Source organism: Pezoporus wallicus, unplaced genomic scaffold, assembly GCF_028554395.1.
Source record: "Pezoporus wallicus isolate ANWC-B61680 ecotype Strahan unplaced genomic scaffold, APGP_CSIRO_Pwel_v1 contig_2384, whole genome shotgun sequence".
Classification (NCBI taxonomy): Eukaryota; Metazoa; Chordata; class Aves; order Psittaciformes; family Psittacidae; genus Pezoporus; species Pezoporus wallicus.
This window is the reverse complement of record NW_026640488.1, coordinates 9,139,146-9,150,126: the sequence shown is the minus strand read 5'-3', so window position 1 is coordinate 9,150,126 and position 10,981 is coordinate 9,139,146. Positions and strand designations below refer to the sequence as shown.

Sequence of the window (10,981 nt, the reverse complement as noted above, 5' to 3'; positions counted from 1 at the left end):
ACTTATAAATTGCCTGTATGCCCAGTGGGCAAAGCACCTGCTCACAGACAGAGAAATAGGTCTCTACGGCAAAGCTGGTTTGAGAACTTTATATTTAAAGGCATATATTCAGCAGGGGGAAAGGAAGTACACAGTGTAACAAGAGCAGCAGTTTCACAAGCCCCCACCAAACTGACTTTCACTACTGTCCTGCTCTGTCTCTGTACAGACAAGTGATCACTACAGTGCACAACAAAGAAAGAAATATGGTTTCAAGAGGTCTATGGAATAGAAAGCAGAGGACACTGTAGCTCAGATCTGGAAGGAAAATGAAGCAGTCATATTGAACATAGATAGACCAATTCAATCAGCACCACAAACTATAAAATGCCTTTGAACATGCACCAGAATGCTATTGTTTAATTTGGCTGAAAAAGTCCCCTGTGACTATTTGCTGGAATGCTGCATTTCACTTCATGTGAATAGGGGTAAGGGGACAGAGAAAGAGAAGGTGACCAAAGTGTTTTTTCTGTTTGTACTCTGTGTTAGAGAACAGGGAACTCTATGCTGCTGATGGATATAGTCCAATCACATGTCCCTGAGAAAGCTTCTAAAAAGATCCTTATGTCTATGTAGGCAGAACTTAAAAGCAATTTGTCAATTTGGTTTCATTTAAGTGTTCTTTTTTAACTTAATAGAATCATGCTGGTGTGCCACTGAGATGATCCTTTTACGATGAGTTTGCTGTCCAGCTATGTTATTACAACCAAGAAATGGAGATAAAGATCATAATAAAGCATATAATTGTTTTTATTATCTCAAATCAGAGATTGTTAAGCTTGTGTTGATACATCTGTATTCTTTTTTGTATTCACAAAGTACAAAAGGCAACAAGGCCTGGTGTATTTAGCGGGATCTAAGAACACTTCTGAAAGGAAAGGAATGCATATAAAATAATAATCCAGATATCATAATATCTGGAATCCTTATTTTTGTAACAAAATCAAAATTTCTCTGCACCCTGCTTAAAGCCATCTTGCCCAGAAGTTTCCTCACACATCTAGAAAAATCTCTGTAAACACAACTCTCCTATGCGGAATGAGTCAGAGAAGAGCAAGCATCAATTGCTTTTAAACACATTTGTGAAGAAAGATGAATGTGATTTCTTTTCTTTTGCTCTTAAGCCACAATGACACAGGGTCATGATATTTTTAATTGATTCCATTTTTGTGGTACATAACATTATATGTACCACACCTCAGATTCAAAGCACTGCATAAAATACGTTTGCCAACTGGTATTTCCACCTTTCTTTACAAAATGCATTTTGTTTATATAGGAAAACAAACCCATGAACTCCTAGTTCTTCAGTTCTCCATACACCAAGCTGACATGCACCCTTTCACACCAGATTCTCACAAGCTGGAAGATTTCCAGAGAGCCTCCAGGAACAAACTTTAGAAGGAGGCCCTAGATTAGTATTGGCAGCATAAAAATTTGCCTTTTTAATGGCAACCATTTTACACTGTTTAGCACATTTAGTAGGATTTAAAGATGAACCTAATATAGCCACAAACTCTCAGGAAAACCCTGTGAGGTTGAGGAGAAAAAAAAAAAAAATGGTGAGATATGAAATACATAGTCACTGCCAACAGATCTTGAGCAAGAACTGCATGAGCAGGTGAAAAAAAATCTAGTGACTGTGAAGACCTTGATGACAGCTCTGGGTCTGCTTCCCTTCTTCAACTGTTTCCACTTATATTCACTTCTGCATCTGTTATATATTTAGGGGTGCTTTTATTACTAGCTTTGGATCCATTGAAGCAGGTGAGCATATGTTCAAAAGACAACTAAAAAAAGAGAAGTTAAAAAGAATACACGAAATGATTCAGAGAAAAGTAGATGAAGCAAACATGCTGTCTGAAAATAAAGGCATCCACATTTTAATTGGGTTTATCCCATTTGAAGGGAGACAAAATGAATAAACCAATTTAATTTAAAGTAAACCAGGAGAAAGCACTTTGATGCAAATAATCTCTCTTGGCAAAGGCTGCCTAAGATGGATAACAGCAAATACACACACATACTGCATGCAAGTATCTATCATACAATGATCTTCCTTAAGCAGCTTTCCCCCCATCTTCCATCCTTCTACTTTAAGCTATTATTTGAAACTCACTTTATAATCTTACCTGTTTTCCTCTGTATTTATCTGTTGATAGAGGTCCCAAGTCAGGAAAGCACCTGGTATGCACTTGAGATCCAAGTGCATAGTGGCCAGGAGACAAGTTAATTCCCCATAAAATGCCTTTCCTGAACAGGAATTCTTTGGCCAAGGGTGATGAATCTATGCTTTTGTTTCCAAGCTGTTCATGGAGAGAAAAGAAAAAAAGAAAAAAGTAACATGCAGCCTTGTCTTCAAAGTATTGCTTATCTTGCCAAATTACTTCATACCTTTTGGGTGACATGTAAAGGGCTTGTTTGGGTTGTTATTTTTGCTTTTTACATACAACCTTATTTTAATACCTTAATTGCTGTTTAGGACAATATGCAGCCTTGTTTGGGGCTCTGTACAAAAGTATTAAAATAATTTATAACAATTAATTTCCTTTGCACTGTTGAGAGTACTTAATTCTGACAGGAACTGTGTTCCACAGTCCAATGAATTATAATTTTACGTCTAAAAAGTTTAGTGGTGCTGCAGAACTGCTTAAGCACTTGATCGGCTTCTCCCTCAAAGGAATACAAAAGAATCCATACATCTGTATTAAGGTATAGTTACATGACATATTGTCTTGTCTTCAGTCAGCAAAGCCAGTTTAAGATGTTCCCATGCCTTTCCTCCCTGACCCCAGGGAAGAGAACATTTCATGACTTAATTTAATCAGTTAAAACAATTCAGTTCTTGAAAGATACATGAATAATAAACATATATGCCAAGAAGAGCAAGGCAAACAGCAGGAAATGTTTTCTCTCTGAAAATATTTTCTGGATGTCTGCAATCCTGCAAATTAGGCCAATGATCATCATTTTGTTCAAACTACAGTTACAGTGTAAAATTAAAAGTACAAACCATGACAAAATGACAGGATATATATGAAATTAATTTGCCACTAACTGCATGCTAACCTCAGAAGAAGTACTAGATTTGGTTTCATTTCTTGTCATATATTTGACAAATTTTCATATATCTTTGGACTGTTAAATTGGTCAGATTTAACAAAAGCAACAGTTTGCCAACTGTTGAGGGGCAGCTAAAAAATTCAAACTACTGATAGGCATTCAGTCTATGGGACCATATTACCAACTATTTCAGCCCACAGATCTAGTCTTACTGCAATGCTTACCAAGATAGACTTAACCTTACTAAAATTACCTCTCCCCTAATCACAAGACTTTACTTCTTGCTGTAACATACTTTCTGAAAGCTATTCTCCTTTAACTTCTTGACAACTGCCCTGCCCAGTACATCTATTATAATCTTACATGTTCCAATTCTAGGCCAAATGACCAGGTAAAAAAGCATTATAAAAGACTTACATTTAGCACAAAATTAATTATTCTGCAATCCAGTATTCAATATTTATATTTTTTTAAAAAGTGTGAAATCATCCATAAGCATTACAACATAATATTCAAATGTGATAGTTGCACATTCGGAAAAGAACAGAAAAAGGCTTAGTGGGGGAAAAAAGAAAACACCACACAACGTACAAAAACCGCAAACAAAACGCCAACCAAAACCAACAAAAGCAACAACAAAGAAAACCCACTTCACTGAATTGGGACCAAATAAAGCTTTTCAGTAGGTTTTGAATCAATGCTCTAAAGGGGGTATGAATGAGCACTGAGGGTTTTGGGCAGTTTTTTTTTTAAATATAATAGTACCCAAAGACTTACATATTACAAAAGGCATGTAAAGAATATTTCTCCAGTAAAGAAGACTTAAAATATGTATCAGTTCCTTAAAGATAGCTAATATCACACTGGCTACAAAAGCTACCTGTTCATAGTACAAACTAGACTAAGTGGAGATAAGGATACAGGAAGGGGAGACAACAGAAAGTATAAATTAGTCTTGGGAATTTAGGCAGTAGAAAAGAGAGTATGGTCTATTTAGAGACATATTTGTCAACTCATGTCTGTTCACTCCAATACCTGAAGAAATTTCTTTTTCTCCAGAATATATTTAGGGAGGCAGACAAAAATAATGCAATGTTATTACAAAAATAACTTAAAAATCCAATACATAATTTTCATGTATTTTGTAGTGATTTTTACCTGAGTTTTACGCTCTTCAAGAAAGTTACAAAAACAACTTTTGCTGAAAGTATTAACAGAATTCGCTTGTGCCTTTTTTGAAACCATAATTTATCACCTTCATTTTTATATGCAAACCATTTCACACAGCTGTAGAAATACTGGAAACACTTACTGCTTTCAAGCTCCTGAAGGTATTTTAAAAAGCTATACCTCAAAATTCCATTTCATAAAGAAAATAGCTTGGATAGAAGAGATTGCCCCACTACGTATTTGCTTCTCATTCAGGAAGCAACCCATCTTTCTTAGTTAAAGTATCCAAATACATGAATGGACACCTCTAAATGGTGCTGTTATGATTAAATCTTCAACATTTTGCTGCATGGAAAGACTAGCATTATATTCTTAACAGATGTAGTGTTGGAATCGTTTTATACTCTTCAGAGAAATTGCACAGTATGATTTATAACCCTAACTCAAGTGAAACGATACTGAATGGAGTGCTGTCAGTGATGAACGACAATTCCGGATGACTGAAATTTACTGAAGAAAGTAAAAGATGGCATCATTGCACTATCTTAAACATTGAAAAAGCCACCTGGAGTGCCGAAACCTGACCAAATTTCTATAACTAGCAGCTTTCCACTATCTACTTCAAGCAAGGGAATTGCACAGTGTAGATTATGGAGCCTGAGGCTACACACAGTGTAATTTTCACCATCTCTGAAGAAGAATTTAAACTCCAGTACAGGTTTACAGACACTTTTTTTTTCCAATTGATATAGCATTACTATAAAAAAGCACTCAAAGTCAGATATTTTAAAATCCTTGCAACCTAGATTTCTGACATATTGGACATGAATCTCTGCTACAATAAAAAGCAAAGCACAAGGTAACTTTCAGTAAGAAAGAGATATTTCAATTGTTTAAGAAATAAAACAGTTTCCAAGCCTCCAAATGGGGTACGTAATCTGTGAGGATTTAAAATCTGCATATAATTATTCCAATATAATCACTTTGAGAAGTGCCCCAGGTCTTCATTTTCAATACAACAGAAAATAAAGAAGCAAGCCTGTCTGCATTAATATAATGTCCCTCAAATGCCTTAAGACTTTACCGATCTTTTTTTTTTTTTTGAAAAAGGAGAAAAATAATTTCCTTCATTAAAAATAAAACATTCTTTTTTGCCCCCCTTCACATTTTAACATTAATATTGGGGTTTTGAAGTTCTAGTCAGCATTGCATTAACTGCTGCTCTAACAGGTGTTAATGCAGTTCCTGCCTTTCCTCTGAAGAGCTATAAAAACACAGTGCTTTCAGAATTTAGGTAAGGATATAAATCTTGGCTCCAGGTGTTTCTGAATCACTTTCCATAACATGAAATAAACTAGTCTTGACCAATTCTGAATGAAGTTTGAATGCAGCATCGGTTTGTACCAAGTTAAACTACTTTAAAGAATGAGTACGTAAAATAAACCAAAACTTAGTGACATATTTACTTTCTGGAAGGCATGTTAAATGAACTTTAAAACCAGATTTCAAAATCCAGCTGTAAAAGGAGGTATGTAAAAGTGATAAATGAGGGTTAAACACCACCCAAATCTCATACTTAGTTGTAAGTATTACAGTAAGCAAGTGAAATTTTCACCCTGAAGTAACAATTCAGTTTAAACTACAGCTTGCAGTTTTCTTCAAATTTAAGTCAATAGCTATCCCGTGGTTACTATGTATCAGCAAAACATGCCTAGAGAGTGTATAAAACAGCTCAGCATAACAAATATAAACAACTTTCAAACATCAGTCCTGAGCGTAAAGTGCAAAACAACTTCTCTGCCAACCCTAATGCAAATGCTCCCAAGCCTGTACCCACTAATCATGTTTCTACTTTCAATGAGGTTTTCCCCTATCCTCCCATCCCATCCCACACTGGAAAATCCTCCCTCATTATCTTGACAGATAGCTTTGATTAGCAAGCAACTCAGTCAGTCATATTACGTCCTATGTTTCAATTCCAGGAAGATAAAGGTTCAAGTTTACTTAACTAGAAGAAAAATTAACTTAAATGCTCTATAGACACCATGCTGAGGTAGACTGCCTGAATAATGCTCATACACTGTTCACGCCAGCCAAGAAGTTCCTTGACCAGAGATTGTTTTCTCTATAAATTTATAAACACATATATTTCTCTTTATATTTACTTCAGAACAATAGATGGGTAATGGAGATTTCCACTAGAAATGCTGAGAGTTTAACATTAGGAACCAGTAAAATATCCGCTATTAGGTAACTCATTGAATGGAAATGGCCCAGTTACTTTTAGAATGATTATTTTCTGACCATTCCGATTTAGTCTCAATAGGCACTTAATAACATTTGCTTTAGTAAAACTAATAATTCTTCAAATTTTCCTTTTTTTTTTTTCTTAATGTATTTGGAAAAAAAGCCCCAATAGTTTGGACTTTTTTTTCCTTAAATTATATGGAATATTGTTAACATTTTATCTGCCAATGCGTTTCTGTCAGTTACCACTAGTTCTGCGTTGTATTTAGCTTACTGAGTTCCAAGTGTAGAGTTCAAATAATTTAATCATCCAAATTTTCTTATGGTATTTCAGATTTTTATATCAGTTCAGGTTTTCTGGCTTTAGAAAATGGACTGGTACACATATACATACATGAACAGGCAGTACTTCCTAGAGTTTCCTCTTCATTCACAGTTCTGAAAATTAGTCAGCAAGATTGAGATCTGCTCTATGCTTGACACCTGTTATTCACATAATTCAATCACAGGTGTGTACCACAATGTGAATGTCTTCCAAATCTATGGTAAATACATAAAATATACTCTCAAGAACACAAAGAGAGTAGTACTAAATATTAAAAGGAGAAAACACGCTGGAGTACTGTGCATCAGTAATTTGTCTGGCTATTACAAGCCTGGTTATTTTTACGAAGAGAAAAACAAGGAGGAGAAATGACAGAATTTTGTGGGTATGTTTCTTGTTGAGTTTTTTTATTTAGATTGTACCTTAGAATAGGTAACAAAATTACATGAACATGTTTATCACAGCCAGTTTGGGGTCTTCGATCTGTTGCGCATTTAGAAATGGATTTACACTCCCCTTGGCAATTTCCAAAAGTGGAACATTTTCAGTGAGAAAAATATTTTATGTTGTGAAGTAACATTTTTCTATTGATTAAAATATAACTTTATTAGCATGTGTGAGAAAAATGACAAAGCTTACATGTTACTGAACTTGGTTATTTTGCATCAGCAAAGATACACCTGCAGCATCTACAGGAACAGTCATTCAAAGAAGTTTGCGGGACATGTCACAATTATGAACTACTTTCTCTTCTAAATATAAGGAAGACTTATTTTCTAATGATATAAAAGCTACTGTAAGTCAGTAAACACTAGGAAATTTTGAAAAGGTCACTGTTAAAGTAAGGGTTGGCATAGTTCAAGCTACTTCATCAACAGCAGAACACTGCAAAGCCCTTCCACACACAGAAGTGCAATTCATATATGCACTTTAAATCTCATGTAGCTTTCAAGCATGAAAGCTATACAGAAAACCTAATTAAAATCACAAAGAAGCCAAAGTCTGTATAAAATCCACAGAGGCTTTTGAATCATTCAGGGTTTGTTAGAAAACAAAAACCAAAAAACAAAACCACACAAACAAATAAACAAACAACAAAACAAAACCAAAAAAAAAGAACCACCCAAACAAACCACCTCAGATATATCTGTGTGCTTCAGGCTTTTACCAGAGTCATACTCACACATGTTAAGAAGGAACAAGGTAACCTAAAACAATGCCCGGAGATACGAAAAAAAGAAAAAATTAATGTAGGGTTAGAGACATTGGAATAAAATAAAAAAATAAATTCATTTACCTACACACAGTAAATCAGCAGCTCTTAGGGTCACCTCTCCATCATGGTCTCAGAAGCAAGAACGTGGGCCTGCTGTAGCCAACTCACCCTCAAACATGGAAGTAACATTTTAGTGTGGATACACATTAAAGAATTCCTGAAATAGTCAGGTATTACTCAGCGTTATACAAGATTTTTCACACCAAGGAACCACTCTCCACCTACAAAAAGTTTCTATACTTTCTTGAGGAAGGTGACAGTTTTATATAAGACAGCTAACCCTGATTCTAGTTCCATTAGGGTTTCTAAATACAAGGTTGAGACACTAAGGACCCTGGTTGTATATATTCACTTACCAAAAAATATCCTGTTCAACAGTTTCTACATGGCATTTGAAACAAAGAATCAGGGATCCTAACAGGAAAGCCACAAAAGAGAAAACACAGGAGGTTTGCAATGTAAGAAATCTGTAAAAGTCAAATTTGAACAGTAAAATGAACAGCAATGTAAAAAAAAAAATAAAAAATCTTCAGGTTCAGCAACACCTTCAACCATTAGGTACTTATATTTAAGCTTCTAAAAGGTAATTTAATTTAAAAGTGGGGGTGGTGGGGTGTGTGAGAGACCCAAAAGATCCCAAAGACACTGTTTTCTGGGGGATGTGGATCCAAGACAACAGTGAGGTTCAAGTTACTAGTAGAACAGTAGTAATTATAAGATGCTGTCATGCACTGTAAACAATTGTTAATGGTCTTCCTATGTTTTTTTCCAAGTAAATTAACTATCCCATCTCTTGTCAGTTAAACTGTCTACTGAAATGACAATAATTATCCACTGTTCTGTCAAGAACAGCCTTTCACTTTCCCCCTTTTAATTCGTTTGGAAATGCAATGTAAAATCTCAGTTTTTCTTAGCTCTCAACTTTTAGACCACCCTGAGCTTTGAAAAACCTCTGGAAGCATCCAAGTAACCTGGAAAGAAGTTGAATCTAATGAAAAAAACCCAGCTCTTTGATAAGGGGGTGTAATAGCATGTACACACATTAAAATAAAGCAGAGGAAGAAGCCACAGGGAGTATTATGGATAAATAGAGGAATGCTTACCATTTTAGAGAAGGAAGTGTGCTCTACTGCCTTGCTACAGGACAGGGATATGGAAAGGAGATCAGAAGGCTTCTGCTTAGCTTGGAAATTATGAAATACCTCATTGCTTTACAAGTATAAAAACTAGCACGGCAATTTTTAGCAGTTTTAAAGACATGACACATTTGGATACAGAGTATGTTAAGAATCTGAAGATAAATAACAAAGCTGTCTAACGAAAAGAAGTTAAGCAGACTGCATAAATTATGTTAGACAGATTACTTCTAGGAAATTATATTGTCACAAACATGACCTACCTATACATCAAAGAAGTGCTGAAGCCTCATGTAAGCAGAAGCAGTTTGGACCAGCTGTCCTTCATTACGGGTTTCTAGTTTAGCTGAAGGTTAGACCCTCAAGTCTCTGTTGACAGATGTTTGAGTAATACTTTATTTGGTTGCTTTTGCAAGAAAGGGCTGAAATTGCTGACAGGAATCTTAACAGTAACTTGAATTTGCAATGGTACCTGTTTCTCGCAGGTCATCTGATGCAATTTTATCTATATAAGTAAGTAGCTCTCAGTCTTCCTGAATTTCATGAGTAGCCTTAAGGTCTCACACAGACAATTTGTTAAAGCTTACTACCAGACAGAGGGCCTCAAAAACCCAAAAGAAAGGGGATAAAATGCATAGTCTTTCTACTGATCAGACACCACTGTTAAGTGATCTGAGTGGTCAGTTTAAAGGTGTTTATCTTTTTAATGGGACTTTAAATGTAAAACCATTACCCCTAAATTGAAGTTGTTATTAAGTACCAAACAGCAAGCTATGTTACACCACTCACAGTATGAAATTAAGTTCCCTTTGAAGGGTGCTGCACTCAGTTTAGAGTTGTGGTTTCCGCAATTATGTGAGAGGAACGCTCATTCATTAGAATCCACCAAGTTTATCTATATTGTCTTTTTGCACTTTTCTGTGACAAATGTCTAACTTTAAGTCCTATAAACATTAGGTATGCAATATCCTCAAGGGTCTGAAAAGGAGAAGCAGAAGCCTTTTAAAGCATCTTAATTTTAAAGAGATATTTCTGGAATTGAGAAATTATACTTTCATTGTTCCCCATTAAGCCTCACAGTTCATACAGAGCTAACATGCTAAAAGAACCCAATGTTTGTCCTAAGAAATGTAAAAAGGAAGTGAATAGGTAAAACTGTTTCACCTGGGTAAACCAAGGGAACAGGTAGAGAAACAGAAATATAGGGATCTACAAGGCTGTAATTTGGAAAAAGTTCTGAATAGACATTCCTGAATTTTCTTTCAGACAATTATCTGAAATTTCTAGAGTGACACTTTGTTAAGGGTCAGACAACAAAAAGGTGAAGCAAGCTGTCAGGACAGATTTTCTGAAATGCAAGGCATAAATGAAAGTATTGACAAGCAAAATACATATTCACCTGGTACTGTGGTAAACAACATTAATAATTTACCTCTTGCTTACTGAAGGAGAGAAAAAGGGATCTGCTTAAGTACAGTGTTATTCAGAAAAGTTAAAGTAACAGGTATGCTCAAAACCATATTAGAATAATACAGCTGGAAACAGTATTTTTAACATTTCTTAAAGATCCTGGGTTTGGATCCTTTTTCTTTCAAATAATCATAGAGTAAATTCTGTTTATCCTAAAATATAGGCAGTGTTGATCTTTTCCTTTTTTCATTTTCAACGACAGGAAATATAAAGATAAAACTAGAAAAGAGAATCAGCTTTAGTACTGGTAGCAAA

General features: G+C 35.2%; 1 long non-coding RNA gene across 2 annotated transcripts; it reads right to left on the bottom strand.

The window, feature by feature from the left end:
• Positions 1-1,279: 1,279 nt before the first annotated feature.
• On the bottom strand, positions 1,280-9,802 carry LOC130604573 (uncharacterized). 2 transcript variants are annotated; one of them, XR_008973489.1, is made up of 3 exons: positions 9,520-9,802; positions 2,172-2,345; positions 1,280-1,829 (listed from the first exon to the last, which is right to left on the bottom strand). It is a non-coding gene; the product is annotated as an uncharacterized LOC130604573 (long non-coding RNA). The 2 variants fall into 2 exon arrangements; XR_008973488.1 differs by lacking the exon at positions 9,520-9,802 and adding an exon at positions 9,224-9,499.
• Between the last annotated feature and the right edge of the window lie 1,179 nt (positions 9,803-10,981).